At 35.3% G+C, this 15,822-nt stretch overlaps 1 non-coding gene across 1 annotated transcript; it reads left to right on the top strand.

Moving 5' to 3' along the window:
• The first annotated feature begins 9,767 nt into the window (after positions 1 to 9,767).
• LOC141663318 (small nucleolar RNA R71) lies at positions 9,768 to 9,874 on the top strand. Its single transcript, XR_012551397.1, has one exon. It is a non-coding gene; the product is annotated as a small nucleolar RNA R71 (small nucleolar RNA).
• The last annotated feature ends 5,948 nt before the right edge of the window (positions 9,875 to 15,822 follow it).

Genomic DNA, 15,822 nt, shown 5'->3' with positions numbered 1-15,822 from the left:
TCGCATTTCTCTCCCTCTCTCTCCTTTACTTCTCTGCCATCCTTTCCGTTTTGTTTTCCCTCGGTGTTTCAAGGTTCCGGCCGCCGCCTTGCTCCGGTGTGATTTCGGTAAGGGCCTGTCCTATTGGCTCGTTGATGTGTATGAATATAGATACATATATATATACTAGCTCTGTGTGTGTGTGTCGTGGGCTCGTGGTTGTTCGTTGTGCTCGATATATTCTCTGTTTTCGGCCGCCGCCGGACTAGTTTCTGGTGAGGTGGTTGCTGCGTGTGGCTGTTGTGTTGGTTTCTTGGCCTAATATGTTTTGCCGATTGTTGCTTTGGTTGTGCGGTGTTGATTGTTCTTGTTTGTTGCTTGATTCAGTTTAAGTCGAATTGATTTTTTTATTTATCATTATTATTTTCTCCAGGAAACTTATTCGAGTAATATTCGTGAAATGAAAAATATTTTTCGTACGGGGAATAATTAATTTAGTAATTGGTGGAATTTGCGTTGGAAACCCGAACTAATCGGGTACCCGTAGATATTACTTCCGTTGACAATGAACTTCGGTGAGTCAACGGTGGACTGTGATGATTAATTCTGAGTCCTACGATTTAAAAATACAAAATACGATTTAAATTATAATTTATGATTTAAAACACAGAATACGGATTAAAATATAAAAATACGGATGATAGCGATTATTAATTGTATTTAATTAGAATTAATGAATTGCAAATTGGCGTTGTTAATTGAAGTTGGTGATTGAATTGTAGATTACGATTGATTGATGTTGTTGTGATTGACGTCAGGATGTTCGACGGGTAGGCCGATAAACAAAGGAGACGTTGTCCGATTTTGGAGAAATTAATTCAGAAAATACGGGAACGTAACCTGCGATTCCTAGAAGCCAGATATCCAATTCCATTCCATCTTATTCTTTATCCAACGTCTTGTCCTGATCAACTCGAATGATCTGCATCTATAATTAAAATATAGAACTTTAATTGTCTAATCGATAATCACTCGACGAACTACGCGTCAAAAGCCTATCGTCTACCCATACGATAGCCCACATATAATTAAAACAGATAAACACAGGACTCTTGATTCATATACATACATAATTCATATAACACATAATCACATAACTCACGTATCACATAATTCATATCACATATGACTCGGTTCATCAAAAGGTTCGACTTGATACGTTTAAAACTGAAATCGGGTGAAAAATATGATTTATCGATAAAAAAATTGACTCGGAATGATATAAAGATCAAACGGTCCTTCAATACAAAAGAAATTCGGTCTCAAAAGTATTTTTATTGAAATCAAAATATTTTTCTGAGTCTAGAGGCGTTTGTTTCGTATTAAACGGTCGAACGGTTTATTTATAAAAATATCTTGTCCCCACACGTAATTAGGTTTCGTAAAAAAAATTTAATTATATATCCTCGCTCGACGTTTCCGATAATCGCAGGTTACGTTCCCGTATTTTCTGAATTAATTTCTCCAAAATCGGGCAACGTCTCCTTTGTTTATCGGCCTACCCGTCGAACATCCCGACGTCAATCACAACAACATCAATCAATCGCAATCTACAATTCAATCACCAACTTCAATTAACAACGCCAATTTGCAATTCATTAATTCTAATTAAATACAATTAATAATCGCTATCATCCGAGTGTTGAAAAGAAGGACGGTGATGTTTTAAGACAGAATGTCAGAATAGATGCGTCTTTACGAGTGTGACTAACTGCTAAATCTTAAAGGCAAGTACCCCTGACTTCACTTATCGTTCAAGTGATGTTTATTTCAAATCATATTATGCAAGTATTTTTATCATCACTTATTGTTCAAGTGATATTTATTTTGAATCATATCATGCAAGTATTGTTTTCCATATCTCAGTTTAGAATCGATAAATGTTTTACATATCGCTGAATTAAATGATTCTGTTTGCGCAAGTACCCTCTGCTATTCTATGTTCAGAATAGTCAAGTGATTTTACTTATCCAATTATCGGATTTACAAATGTTTTGGATTTTGAGAAAAATGATTTGGTTGCGAATATTCCTACCCAAGAATTGGGGGAATAAAATTATTTCGGGTGTCGATTATTATGACCCCATTTCAATAAAAGGTTTTAAGATTGGATCATAATTGCGTAAGTGACCGGGACGGACGGTCCAGCGGAGGGCTATTTCTAAGTGCCATATGAAATATTATGACACCATTTTGCCACAGGCTAGTTATGCCTTTTTATTTAAGTACTCGTGTTCTTGGGGTCACGTTTCTATGAATCATGACCTTGTGCTATCACACGGGCTGATCAGCATGTGATAGTACGTCCGTCGGAGGATGATCCTAATCTAAATTATCATATCGTTTTTGATATTCATAGAATAAATGATTTATCAACTGTTTCTGTTTTGGAAAAATGGTAAAATGCAGTTTTGATTCAGATTCTGATTTATGCTTATACTTACGTTGTTGTTAAATATCAAAGATGGTATTAGTATAGATGATTGATGTTGACTTCAGTATGTGTGTTGTGAGCATCAAAGTTCGTATTGATATCTAATTTGATATGACAACAAAGTAAGTATTAATTTGAAGAGTTTGGTTTTGAATGAGTTTATGATCCACTCTATAATCATTGTTTCATGTTATTGTTGTTTACGATATTTCCGTAAACACTGTTTTACGAGTTTGATTCTCGTCAAGATTCAAAGTATTGCTGAAGCATTTCGCTCGAAAATATCAAAAATGGTTTTGAATACAATTAAGGAACCAATTCTGGGATTCCTCAACTAAAATTTTATGATTCAGCAATTATGATTTTAAATGTTCTGCGCTGATGCAGATGTCGGTTTTATATCAAAATAACCCTATATTTACTATAATGATCTTGCTGAGCATTTCTTTCGCTCATACTTGCCTGTTTTTAAATTTAACCTCCAGTGAGGATTAGCTTGCGCTGTTTAGCTGCGTAATTTGAGGAAGCAAAGAAGAAGCTTTTGGAAGGTGGTTGGTCCAGGGTTGCGAGCTAGTGTAAGTTTTCTTATGTAAAGTTATTCATATTATATTATATTATAGTTTTGTATTTTATTTGGGCCTAGTATACTTCATTTCGAAGTTATACTAGTGGGTTTAATTTTGAGATTGAGATTTGTTGAAAAGAGTTTTAAAAGAAAGTGAAAAATTTATTTGTGGAATTTGGATATCTTGTTTCTAGAACTGTAACCTTAAAAGATCTTGGAGTAATTTGGGGTCATTTATGATAATTATCTTCCGCTGGCATTTGTTTATTAATTAAACAGGTTAATTTGGGATGAAGTTTTATAGTGACGACCAAATCCTCTGACCCCGGATTTGGGGGCATTACAACCAGTATATTGGGACGAAGTCGGAGAGCGTAAAATACTTGGACCTGAATTGGTGCAGCAGACAAAAGAGGTTGTGGAAGTCATCCAGAAAAGGCTAATTGCAGCACAAGATCGTTAAAGGAAGTATGCAGATCAATCCCGAAAGGACATGGAATTTGAAGACGAAGATCTAGTGTTATTAAAAGTGTCACCGTGGAAAGGATTGACTAGATTCAGAAAGAAAGGAAAGCTGAATCCTAGGTACGTTGGACCTTTTGAAATTCTAAAACGTGTCGGCAAAGTAGCTTACGAATTGACGTTACCCCCACACATGGAGCATATTCATAATGTTTTTCACGTATCGATACTTAAGAAATATAATCCAGATTCTAAGCATGTAATTGAGTATGAGCCGGTAAAACTTTAGGCAGATTTATCATATGTAGAGAATCCGATAGAGATTCTAGAAAAGAGAGAAAAGATATTGAGGAATAAAGTTGTAAAGTTAGTAAAAGTATTGTGGAGAAACCCAAAGGTTGAAGAGTCAACCTGGGAACTAGAAAGTGATATGCGAGAAAAGTACCCTCAATTGTTTACTTAGCAGATTCTGAGGACATAATCCTTTTAAGGGTGATGATGTAATATCCGGGATATTGCGTGTAATTATTTTATCAATAAATGATTTTTATGTAATTATTATGTGAATTTTGGTGAATTATCTGTTGATTGATAAAAATATTTAGATGTATATATGTGATAAAATGCGAGTGTGTTAATTCTATTATATCCAGAATAAAATATAGATAATTAAGGAATTTTTCTGGTAATTTTTGGAATATTATATGATTTTTTATTGATTTATGAATTTATTAATTATTTTCCGAATAATTACAAAATTATTTTATAGATCTGGGAATCATCCAACCTCGACCGTTTTTACGTTTTTACAACCCGAAACTCTTCCGAAAACTCCTTCCTAACCTAATATGGTAATTCCAGATATTTTTTGTGTTTTGACTTTTTCGATCCGGATTACGGTTTGACTCGTACGCGTCCCGGCATACAATTTTCAATACGATAATTGTTTCGATATATCAATAAATTCTGTATTCTCGAAAGACGGGAATATTACATTATTTTCGTATAAAGTGTTTTATAAAAAGCCCGGTTGGGATAATTATCCAATACGGGTATTAAATCGAATCATTTTTGTAGTTAATTAGCGGCTAAGTAACTAATTTAACGATCCAAAACGATCCAACACGAACCAATATTCCATAAATATATATAGCCCTTTTATTATTTCATTTTATTCGTAAAAATCATAACCAACCAGTAACAAATAAAAAATACAGAGAAAAATCCTAAAAACGATACGTTCTTGAGAATCAAACGTACAAACAAAGGTATTATCGAACTCCGATTCGCGCGTGCAACATATCAAAACGAAGATCTCAAAACCCTCTTTCTAAATCCATCATCTGTTTTTGCCCAGAAATCAAGGTATTTTTCTGATTTAATTATTTTAATTCGAATTAATTATGGATTAAATTATGAATTTTTGTTCTTGATATTTTTGATATGATTTGATGGCATAATCATGTAAATAATATTTTTCTGGTCAATTTGGTATATTATATGTCAAAAACTGAGTTCAATAACATATAGAAATTGATGTTTGATTCTCGGATTATGAAATTAGGGTTTTTAAACTTTGAATGTTCTAAATTGAAATTGGGACTTTTAATTTGGTTGATTCTGGGTTGAAATTGATGATACCAATTGATAGATCGTTAAAAACCTAGTCAATTCATGTGATTGGTTGTAATGTAGAGTCCCGGGAATGGCGTCGCCGGAAAACCGAGCCCGTGACGGCGTAAACTTCAATTGATTGTTCCGTTCAAATCTTTGATTTTTCAGCGATTTTAATCCTGCAGATCGACTACTGGGGGAGCGTAGTTTATCCACGGCCATTTTGGAGCGATTCTGGGCGGGTATCAGGTCGCTGGAAAAGCTCATGGCCGGCAACCATGGATTCCCGGCGACGGGGAGGGGGGAGATGACTGTAGTTTTACAGTTTGACCCCCGAAGTTGTATATAGTTTGCATGTTTCGTATTTTTGTTTTAAAAACTTACAAAATCAAGATTTCTGTTTTAAAAATGTTTAAAATTTATATTTCTGTTTTCTAAATTCCAGAAATTATTTTTTTTTAAAATTTTAAAAAATTGCTTATTTAATTTCTGAAAATTATTTTAATTATAAAATAAATCTTAATTAATTAATTAACTTTAGTTGATAATTAATTATTTAATTAGTCAATTAATTTAATTATTAATTGATTAATTGATTTAATTAGTTATTAATTAATTTTAATTGATTAATTAATTAGATTTAATTAATGCTTTTGATTTAAAAATCCTGAAAAATAGTTTCGAGCTTTAAAATATTATTTTAAATTTTTTTCAAGGCTCGATAATTATTATAAAATTATTTTAAAGTCAGATTCGGGTATTTGAACCCTGTTATTTAATTTTAAAATGATTCAGAGTCCCGTTTAAATCCCGAAAAATGTTTAAAAATTCATATTAAATACCTGAAACATTATTTTAACCTCGAATCTTCTTTAAATAATTATTTTAATGAAATATCTTACGTGTTACGTGTTATATATGATCTAATTGATTTGTAATATGAATTGTACGTGCATTGTTTGACTGTTTTATTCATAACTTTCAATCCGTGCATCGGACTTGGGTGAAACGAAGGGTAGTTAGAAGCTCGTAACGAATAGAATGTGATGAGAAGTAGTATTGATAAGTACATGTGATGTTTAACAGAGGAAGCGAGATGTAGAAAGGGAAAGCAGGTAGTCAGTGAGTGGGAATCAATTGATAAGTGCTAGTAAAGTGAAAGCGAATTGATAAGGCAAGTGTTTCTTCTCCTATTGATTATACTGCAAGTATTTTGGAATGCTCTTCATTATGTTGCAATTACTCTAGACGGTTATTATTCTATATTGCAAGTACTTTAAAGTACATAACCCAACCCTAATTCTTATTGATCTCGAGCCATAAGCATGTTCTTTCATAAACCGTTGATTATTGAAGTCACATATACAAACCATACCTATACGATCCTACTCCACAAATACATACCTACCACATATTTATTCCTGATACGAAAATGCTTATCATACCAGCCCTTATATCTTGTGTAACAGAAGACCAATTCTTGTAACTCTTGAACCCTTGGGTCTTCTGCTTTCTGTTTTTTTCCTTGATTGAAACCCAACCTTTATGATTTCCTGGTTATTTCATGAAATTACAGATCATCCTAAGTTTCAAAGTAAATTTTGTTTATGAGTCAACTATTGAGTTACATTGCTTATCATATTGTGATTCTAGAATTGGATTATTTTAAATATGGACCAGATTCGTGGTCGGGCCAGATTCGTTGTCATAATTGGCCAATGCGTGCCTTGGATCCAGTATATAGAGCAAAGCTGGGAGCCTTGCTCGGGGTTAGCACGTGACTGATCAACAGCCTAACCTTGGTTTTTAAAAATGAAAATGAATATCCAATTCTAAATATTTCTTATCAGTAACCTTGATTCCTTATATTATTTCAATTGATCATTGTTATTCTCAGTTACTGTCCTTGTGACTTGCTGAGCTAGTTAGCTCACTCTTGCAAAACTGTATATATTCTTTTCCAGTGAAAAAGGAAACTGGTGGTAGCGAGGATCCCCAAACAAGTGTACGAGCTAGGTATCCAAGTTGAATTGGAATAGACTAGCAGAGGATGTTTGGCTTGGTTATGTTTAAAGTTTGTAATAAATTTGAAACTTCAAATGTAAATTAAATAAACTGGGATTTGGTACGTTTGTGTAATAAATAAGATTGTGGCTTGTGGATATACTTTTAACTACATCGATCCATTGATTATGGTAAGTAGGGTCATTTTATATACATACTATTATATTCATACCAGGTTTAAAATGGTGTGTGTGTTGTGGGCCCCAAACTTCTGACCCGGGTTTGAAGGGCATTACATGACCAGCCAATCTGTCAAGCATCTGATCAATGAAAGGCAGAGGGAAGTGATCCTTCCTAGTGTCCTTGTTCAGCTTCCTGTAGTCCATACAAACTCTCCATCCCGTGACTGTTCGAGTAGGGATGAGGTCATTCTTCTCATTATCAACAACCGTGATACCTCCCTTCTTTGGTACATACTGAACTGGACTCACCCAAGAACTGTCAGAAATGGGATAGATAATCCCTGCATCCAGCCACTTAAGAATTTCCTTCTTCACTACCTCCTTCATGATTGGATTAAGTTTTCTTTGCTGCTCAACCGTATGCTTGTTACCCTCCTCTAGCAGAATTTTGTGCATGCAATAAGAAGGGTTAATTCCCTTATTATCTACTATGGTCCACCCGATTGCCGATTTGAATTCTCTTTGAATCCTCAAGAGTTTCTCCTCATCGCTACCTGAAAGATCATATGCAATAATCACAGGCAGAGTAGATGCATCACCTAAAAAGGCATACCTCAAATGTTCAGGTAGAGGCTTAAGATCAAAAGTAGGATCTTCCTCAATAGATGGCTTGAGGCGTTTAGGAGCTTTGTTCAATTCCTCCATTCCAAGAGATTCAAAAGGTATATCAATCTTCCTCTTCCAGGGAGAAGCATTCAGAAATTGCAATTGTTCTTCACCTTCGTCATCTTCACTATCTGAATTCCCCAACAAGGCCTTCTCTAAGGCATCAGACCTTAGCAATTGATCAAGTTCTGAAGTAACCACTGAATCAACCAATTCCACTTTTAAGCACTCCTCATTTTTCGTAGGAAATTTCATAGCATTGAACACATTAAAAGTTACATCCTGATCCAACACTCGAATTATAAGCTCACCCTTCTGCACATCTATCAAGGTTCGACCAGTTTCCAGGAAAGGTCTTCCCAAGATTATGGGAATCTTCTTATCCTCCTCGAAATTAAGAATTACGAAATCAGCAGGAAAGATGAGTTTATCAACCTTAACCAAGAGATCCTCCACAATACCTCGAGGATATGTAATAGAATGATCGGCCAATTGCAAAGTCATATAAGTAAGTTTTGGATCAGGAAAGTTCAACTTCTTGAAAATTGATAAAGGCATCAGATTGATGCTAGCTCCCAAGTCACATAAGCATCTGTCAAAAGACACTTTTCCAATAGTACACGGAATAGTGAAGCTTCCAGGATCTTTAAGCTTCGGAGGCAACTTATGTTACAGCACAGCACTGTATTCCTCCGTGAGAACAACAATCTCTAAATCATCTAGCTTCACTATCCGAGAGAGAATACTTTTCATAAACTTTGCGTAACTAGGCATCTGCTCAAGAGCCTCAGCGAAAGGTATGTTGATATGAAGTTTCTTGAACACCTCCAGAAACTTCTCAAATTGCTTATCCAACTTTTTCTTCTGCAGCCGCTTAGGAAAAGGCGGTGGAGGATAGATCTATTTCTCCCCTGTATTACCCTCAGGAGGAGTGTGCTCAACAGTAGTCTTCCTTTGTTCCACTTCTGCTTCCTGCTGATCTACTTTCTCTTCAGCTCCAGCTTCTTCATTCAAAACTTGAGTTTGTTCGGGGTTCGCGATCTTTCTAGACCTAAAAGTGATTGCCTTCACCTGCTCCTTAGCTTCCCTCTTTCCTTGCACTTCAGTGTCACTAGGTATTGTACCAGGTTGACGATATAGCAAGGCATTGGCAATTTGTCCAATTTGATTTTCTAAGGTCTTGATAAACAACTTGGATTTTGCACATAAGCTTCAACTCCTCTAATTCAGATTTTTCATTAGCTTGTTGTAGCTGAAATTACTGTCTTGGTGCATATTGCGGTTGCTAAAAACCAGGGGGTTGTACTGCTTAGCCGGGTATCGCTGATAAGGCTGTTGAATCGCATTCTGAGCATTGCTCCGGCTGAAATTAGGATGATTATGGTTGTTAGGATGATAGGTAGCTGGCACAGGTTATTGCGATCGCTGAAAGTTGCTCACGAGCTGAGCTGATTCACTAGAGATAGCACACTGATCAGTCTCATGGGCACCAGCACAAAGCTCACAGACACTAGTGATTTGATTAACTTCATAATTAACCAAAGTGTCCACCTTCATCGTCAAAGCCTTAAGTTGGGCAGCAATAGCAGTTGTTGCATCCAACTCCAGAATTCTTACTACTTTCCTCTGAGTTAGTCTATAGGAAGGATTATGGTATTCATTAGCAGCCATCAGTTTGATTAATTCATAAGCTTCATTGTAGCTCTTAGCCCACAGGGCTCCTCCTGATGCTGCATCAAACATGGATCTAGAAGTAGCACCCAATCCATTGTAGAAATAGTTTATAATCATCCAATCAGGCATGCCATAGTGTGGGCACTTCGTTAGCATCTCCTTATATCGATCCCAAGCCTCACACAGAGATTCTCCAATTTGTTGAGCAAACTGAGTAAGAGCATTCCTGATTGCAGCAGTCTTCGCCATAGGGAAGAATTTAGTGAGAAACATTTGAGCAAGATCTTCCTAAGTAGTGATAGACCCTGATGGTAGAGAATGTAACCATCACTTAGCTTTATCCCTCAGAGAGAATGGGAAGAGTCGCAGCTTGATAGCATCTTCAGTCACACCATTGAACTTGAAGGTGTCACAGATCTCGATGAAATCCCTGATGTGCATGTTGGGGTCTTCTATAGGAGAACCCCCAAACTGAACTGAGTTCTGTATCATCTGAATCGTGCTTGACTTGATCTCAAAAGTGTTAGCCGAGATGGCTGGCCTGATGATGCATGACTGAATATCATTGATCTTAGGCTGAGAATAGTCCATCAAAGCCTTAGGAATTTCAGCTTGATCTCCCATCATTACTAAAACTGGTTTCTCGATTTTCTCTTCTTCTTCTTCTACCTTCTCTTCGTCCTCAATACTTCCCTTCGAACCACCACAACTTCTTCCTCGGCTTTATCCAGAGTTCTCTTACGAGACCGCGAACGCGTATGCATACACGTTCGCTAGAGTTCCTGAAATAAGATAAGGAAACACGATAAGTAACAATTTCCGAGTCAATGAACTTTAACGACCACTGATAACAAACACATAAACTAAAAATTAAGACCGAGTCCCCGGCAGCGGCGCCAAAAAATTTTTAGCCGCTAAACATGCGTTAAAATACACGCAAGTATACGCGTTCGCAAGTAGTATAAGATATAAATCAGATTCATTCCCATAGAGACTGGTTTAGGTTAAGTTCAATTTATGCACCTATGCAACAATGATATGGTTATTATTCAATGTTAAGACGATTAAAAAATTGAGATTATTTTTAACTAAATTAAGCTAACAATTATAACTAAGAGAATAAGAATGGTTGAATTAATATATATGACAAACATGGGATTCTAACTTCATTAAATACTTTATTCAATAGCCTTTTCGTTCTTATCCTTAGCATGTAATGGTGATGATATTAATCAGATAACACGAAACTGATAAAGGCCAACTTTCGTTGCACAAATATCATACTACCAGACATCCAAAAAAGAGATAGAAGCTGAATAGACACCAATTATATTGAGACCCTATATCTATAGAATTTGACAACATAACGGTTTAATGCACAAGTTATCTATCATGATTACATAGGGAAAGTAAGATGGTTAAAATTACCTACGAATCATGCATAACAATAACACATGAACCTATGCTAGCATGGCAAGTTCTAAATCCTTAAATTCACTTTTGCTTCATTAAGAATTAACACACTATCTTATAAGTTCGCGACGCTCATAAGACGAATATGCACAACCAATACTAGGCTATCATACAATCACCACACACTAAGGTATCGAAATAAATCAACTAAAGAAATCCATAAATAAATCCGTTAGAACCCCATGATAACGATTAGCCCATAATCGGACTCATCATCAACATGGGTTTCGATGAAAGCATGGTATAATAAATGTAGTCTTTATAAATGAATAATAAACAAAGTACAAAATAAGAGTATAGGTTCAAGAATAAGAAAATTAGCATCCAATGTTACAACTTAAATAAAGAATCACAAGTTAAAACTAGGTCTTCTTCGCCTTGGTTGAATTGTGCTAAAACGGTCTTCTTTTCTCCTTCTCCTTGTGCTCTCGTATATCTCTCCTTGAAAAACGAGCTTATTTATGTATATATAGAAGCCCCATGCAGAGTAGAAGTCTTCTGGATCAAAAGCCCAATAGAATCAGGATTTATGTTCTCAATCTGGGTTTTTGGACTTCTGTGACCAGCGCGGGCGCGCTGAGTTTTTGGACTTCGGGCGCGGCTGCGCGCTATCACAGCACAGGCGCGCTGACCTCTTGTATAAAAATCTGACTTCTTCATTCCTTGCTGATTTTGAGCCGTTTTTCCAAGAGCTTTTATTCTAACATCTTCCTAACACTAAATTAGCACCAAAACAATGCTAATTCACCTATCCACCGGGAGAATTCCTGAAAATGCAAAAACAGTAAAAAACACATTAAAACACCAACAACTTGAGTACAAACGCACCAATTCAAAGTTTTACGAAGCATTATAAAATGTCATAAATGCCACTCAACAGGCCTCAGTCACGGACTTCCATGTTCGTGTATGTGATAAACCTTGAACATAAATTTTGAGGTCATACTAGGTATATTTAATACGATATTAATTATTTTTTTAGGCTCTACTTTTAGCCCATATCATTTTCCCCAACTTTCGGGAAAACTTCTCAAGTATTCATGGAAGTTAAATGGTCTAATCCTGACCTGGGGTCTTTTTATCCCTTCTTGGGTATCGTCATTATTATAAAGTGTGGCTCGACCTACACATTTACAACGACTTATGTACTTTCAAGTGATTTTTCATGCTTTGGGCTCTTATATAGGCTAATCAACTAGCGTCTTATGTTAATTTGCCCTAATTAGGGCTAACAAATATGTGTGAGTCACTAATTTATCTTAAAATGGGCTAATTATGAACAAGACTAAGCAAAACGACCCTAATCGATGCTAATTTTGATGTATAAGTCACTAACTAACCTTAATATACGTTAACTATGAACTAAATCACACTAGTCCAACATTAATCTAGGCAAATCCAAAAATCTAAAAAAATACATTTTTGGACCAAAACTTCGAAAAATACAAAAAAAAATATTTTATCTCTGATGAGGGCCTCGTCGGCGGGGTGTCGTCATGGCCCCTCTGCTCAGCCGAGGGCTTCCTCGGAGGGCTATTCGACCCCTCCTGGTCGGACAGGGGGAGTCATCATGACCCCTCTGATCGTTCAGGGGAAAATTTTATTTTTCATTTTTAAATTTTTTTGTTTTTTAGGAGGGCGTCGTCATGACCCCTCCAATCGGTCGAGGACCTCCCCGGAGAGATAAACTTTGGCTTGCAGGCACCGGAGAGATGAACTTTTGTTTTGAAAAGCCAAAATGGTTTTGAAATGGTCACGACCCCATCGTGTAAAGGGGGCACACAAAGGACCGGCTACCTTTTTCATTCGATCTATGTCCCTCCATTCAAAAATAGGGAGACGTTAGTCGTGTACTCGTGTTAAATTGTTTGCATTGCAATAAGAAAGAAAAACATAAGGAGCTGATTACGGCTGGCATGGATTGGATGGATACCCTAAAGGTTTGTAAAACTCCAAAAAGTACCAAAGGGATGGTTCCCGAATGGTGTTCTAAGATATGAACGCTCCTGAAGGATGTTCATATCTAGAACTCTTCACATAGCATCTTTAAAACCATTTTGTTACCCAGAAAATGAAGTGTTTCCTAGACACTTACCCCCAAACACCAAACCCATAAAATACACTCGGGAAACCCTAGGATAAGCATTTCATAGAAAAGTAAAAAAAGGAAAAGTGACACCAATTTACACAGTGCATAAGAATTCATATATACATAAAATGAGAAGCATGAAACTCACTATTTTGAATATATTGAAATGCTAAAATTAATTGCGTTGGAAAACATGAGTCGAAGTTACCCATCGCTGGTGATTGTCAGAGTTTGGTTGCAAAGTGATTTTATTACTTAAATTTGTTGAAAAAAGTGTTTTGCCATTTTGGCTATGTGAATATTAGAAGGGGAAAATGAAACATATTATATTAGTGGAGTTAAGGTGACAATTGAAAGGAAAAGAAGGATGTGTCTGTTTTTGAACTCAGGGGTGGAGCTTGGCGTCTTTTGGACATTAACAGTGGAGATGTGGTCGTGAATCCCAAGGCTAGACAAATGTCATTATCAATGGAATACGTATTCCCAATAGATGGTCGCGTGCTTTGGGTTAATACTTATCCTAAACAATTCTCAATCATTCTTCAGTCATAGCTTCTAAGGTTTTCCCAAAATAAGGTTTATGGTTCTTTCACTATGTTTTCTATTCTTCTTTTACTTCCTCTTATATGTATTGTTAGCAGTGTTCCAGAAATCACGAGGCGTACCAGGGCGGTAAGGGTGCCTTCGAGAGATTAATCGACAAGTCGGAGATTAATCGGAAGAATATAAATAATTTTTTAAATTTTTATAATTATATAATGATTAATAAGTCAAATATTTGTTTGACAAAAGATATTAGAATGGTATTAAACAATATCTACACATTTGACATTTATTATGTACTAATTATTGAGTTTACAATATTAACTATATTTTAATTTACACTTCTAAACTAATTATAATATGTCATTTTTATATTTTAAGTTAGAAAATGGATATATTAGATTACTTGTTACTTCTTACAAATACTTTATATTAGAAATTGACATGATATTGTGTGAAATTATGAAATTAATGAATTAAAATCATAAGAACATTAAAAAATGAATGTTTAATTATTTTCCGCCTAGACCGCCTAGGACCGATTTTTGATCACCTAGCCTCCCTAATCCAAATTTTGACCCCATTTTCAAAAAAAAAATGCTTCACCGCCTAAGTCCGAGTCAGGGTATTTTACCATTCCCTAGCTTTTAGGCACCGCCGAGGCGGCCGCCTATACCGATTTTTAGAACACTGATTGTTAATAATGTTTCCAAAGTTTATTTGATGAATCATAGAAGCAGTGGGATAGGAAAGAAGCTCAAAAAATAGTTGAAAAAATGATGTTCGACATAACAGCTGTAATTATAGACGATTATGGATTTTCAAATCCACAGATAAATTAATTTCAGAGTTCACCCCACTGTTATTTGATCAATAATTGATATTCTCACTCTTAACTCTTGATTTTCCTTTTACTGCGTTAAATACATTATTCTAGTAACAAAGCCATAATCTATTTATTGTTATTTTGTTAATTACAATTACATGGTAAATGGTGCAATAACAAAACTTTTTTGGGTGCCAGTCGACTGATTAAACAATTTAGGAGTGAAAATGTCCAAACATTTATATCTTGATTATTTAATGTACATCTATGATACTTTTAGGTCACACAACACTGTAGAACGGGGTTGAATACAGTGTTAATACAATCAAATCGATTTAACACAAGTATGTGACAAAGATCAAGTATATTGAATAAACTCTGTTACAATATGAACTGTTGTTCTCTCTCAGTGATGAACAAATATCACTAAGAGCTGATAGGTTACAATGTATAATCTTCTCGATAATGATAACACATATAGTGTAAACCCTAAGTCTGTGTTTATATAGTACACAGTTACAAGATAACTTCTAATTGATATGGAATATAATTATGTCTCCTAAAATATATCAATCAGATATATTCTACAAGTCTTCCAGTCTTCTAACTCTTTCCATACATATCTTCTTTTATTTTAGTCTCGATCTTCTACTGTAAATCAGCTTTCTTCCTTATATGAAAGTCTTCCCGCACTTAAGTTCTGATATGACCTTAAGTTCTGATATTAAGTTATGACTTCCAGTAAGTCCTGATTTCAGTAAGTCCTGATATGTCCTATTTGTTAAGATCTGAAAACTAAACATGAATCATATTAGAGATGACATCTCAAATATATCTAACAATCTCCCCCAACTTGTAAATTAAGCAAAATATACAAGTTAATAGATTTGATGATGTCAAAAACATTTAAGTACAAATGCAAATAAGATTTTAACTAGATAACTAACTACTACTTACAGTCCTTGTAGCTTTTACCAATCTCACTGAGTCAGTCTGAATCCATAATGATTCTTGACAAAGCTTGATATCAGCTTTTCTTCTTTAATCCTCAGGACTTGAGAGAGTGTAGTCTTGACTTGCTTCATCTCTTCATTCTGACTTCTAATATGGTAGATTGCAGTTCTTAAAGCAGAGATATGGTTTCTTTCTAAACCATCATTCAATCTTATTACCCTAGGATGAGAAGAATCTTCATTATAGCATAGACATTTCTCATTCAGTAATACTTCAAGCTTAGCAGAATCCTTCTTC

Source organism: Apium graveolens, chromosome 5 (genome assembly GCF_009905375.1).
Source record: "Apium graveolens cultivar Ventura chromosome 5, ASM990537v1, whole genome shotgun sequence".
Taxonomy (NCBI): domain Eukaryota; kingdom Viridiplantae; phylum Streptophyta; class Magnoliopsida; order Apiales; family Apiaceae; genus Apium; species Apium graveolens.
Note: the sequence above shows the minus strand (reverse complement) of the source record. Positions and strands in the feature narration are given on the sequence as shown.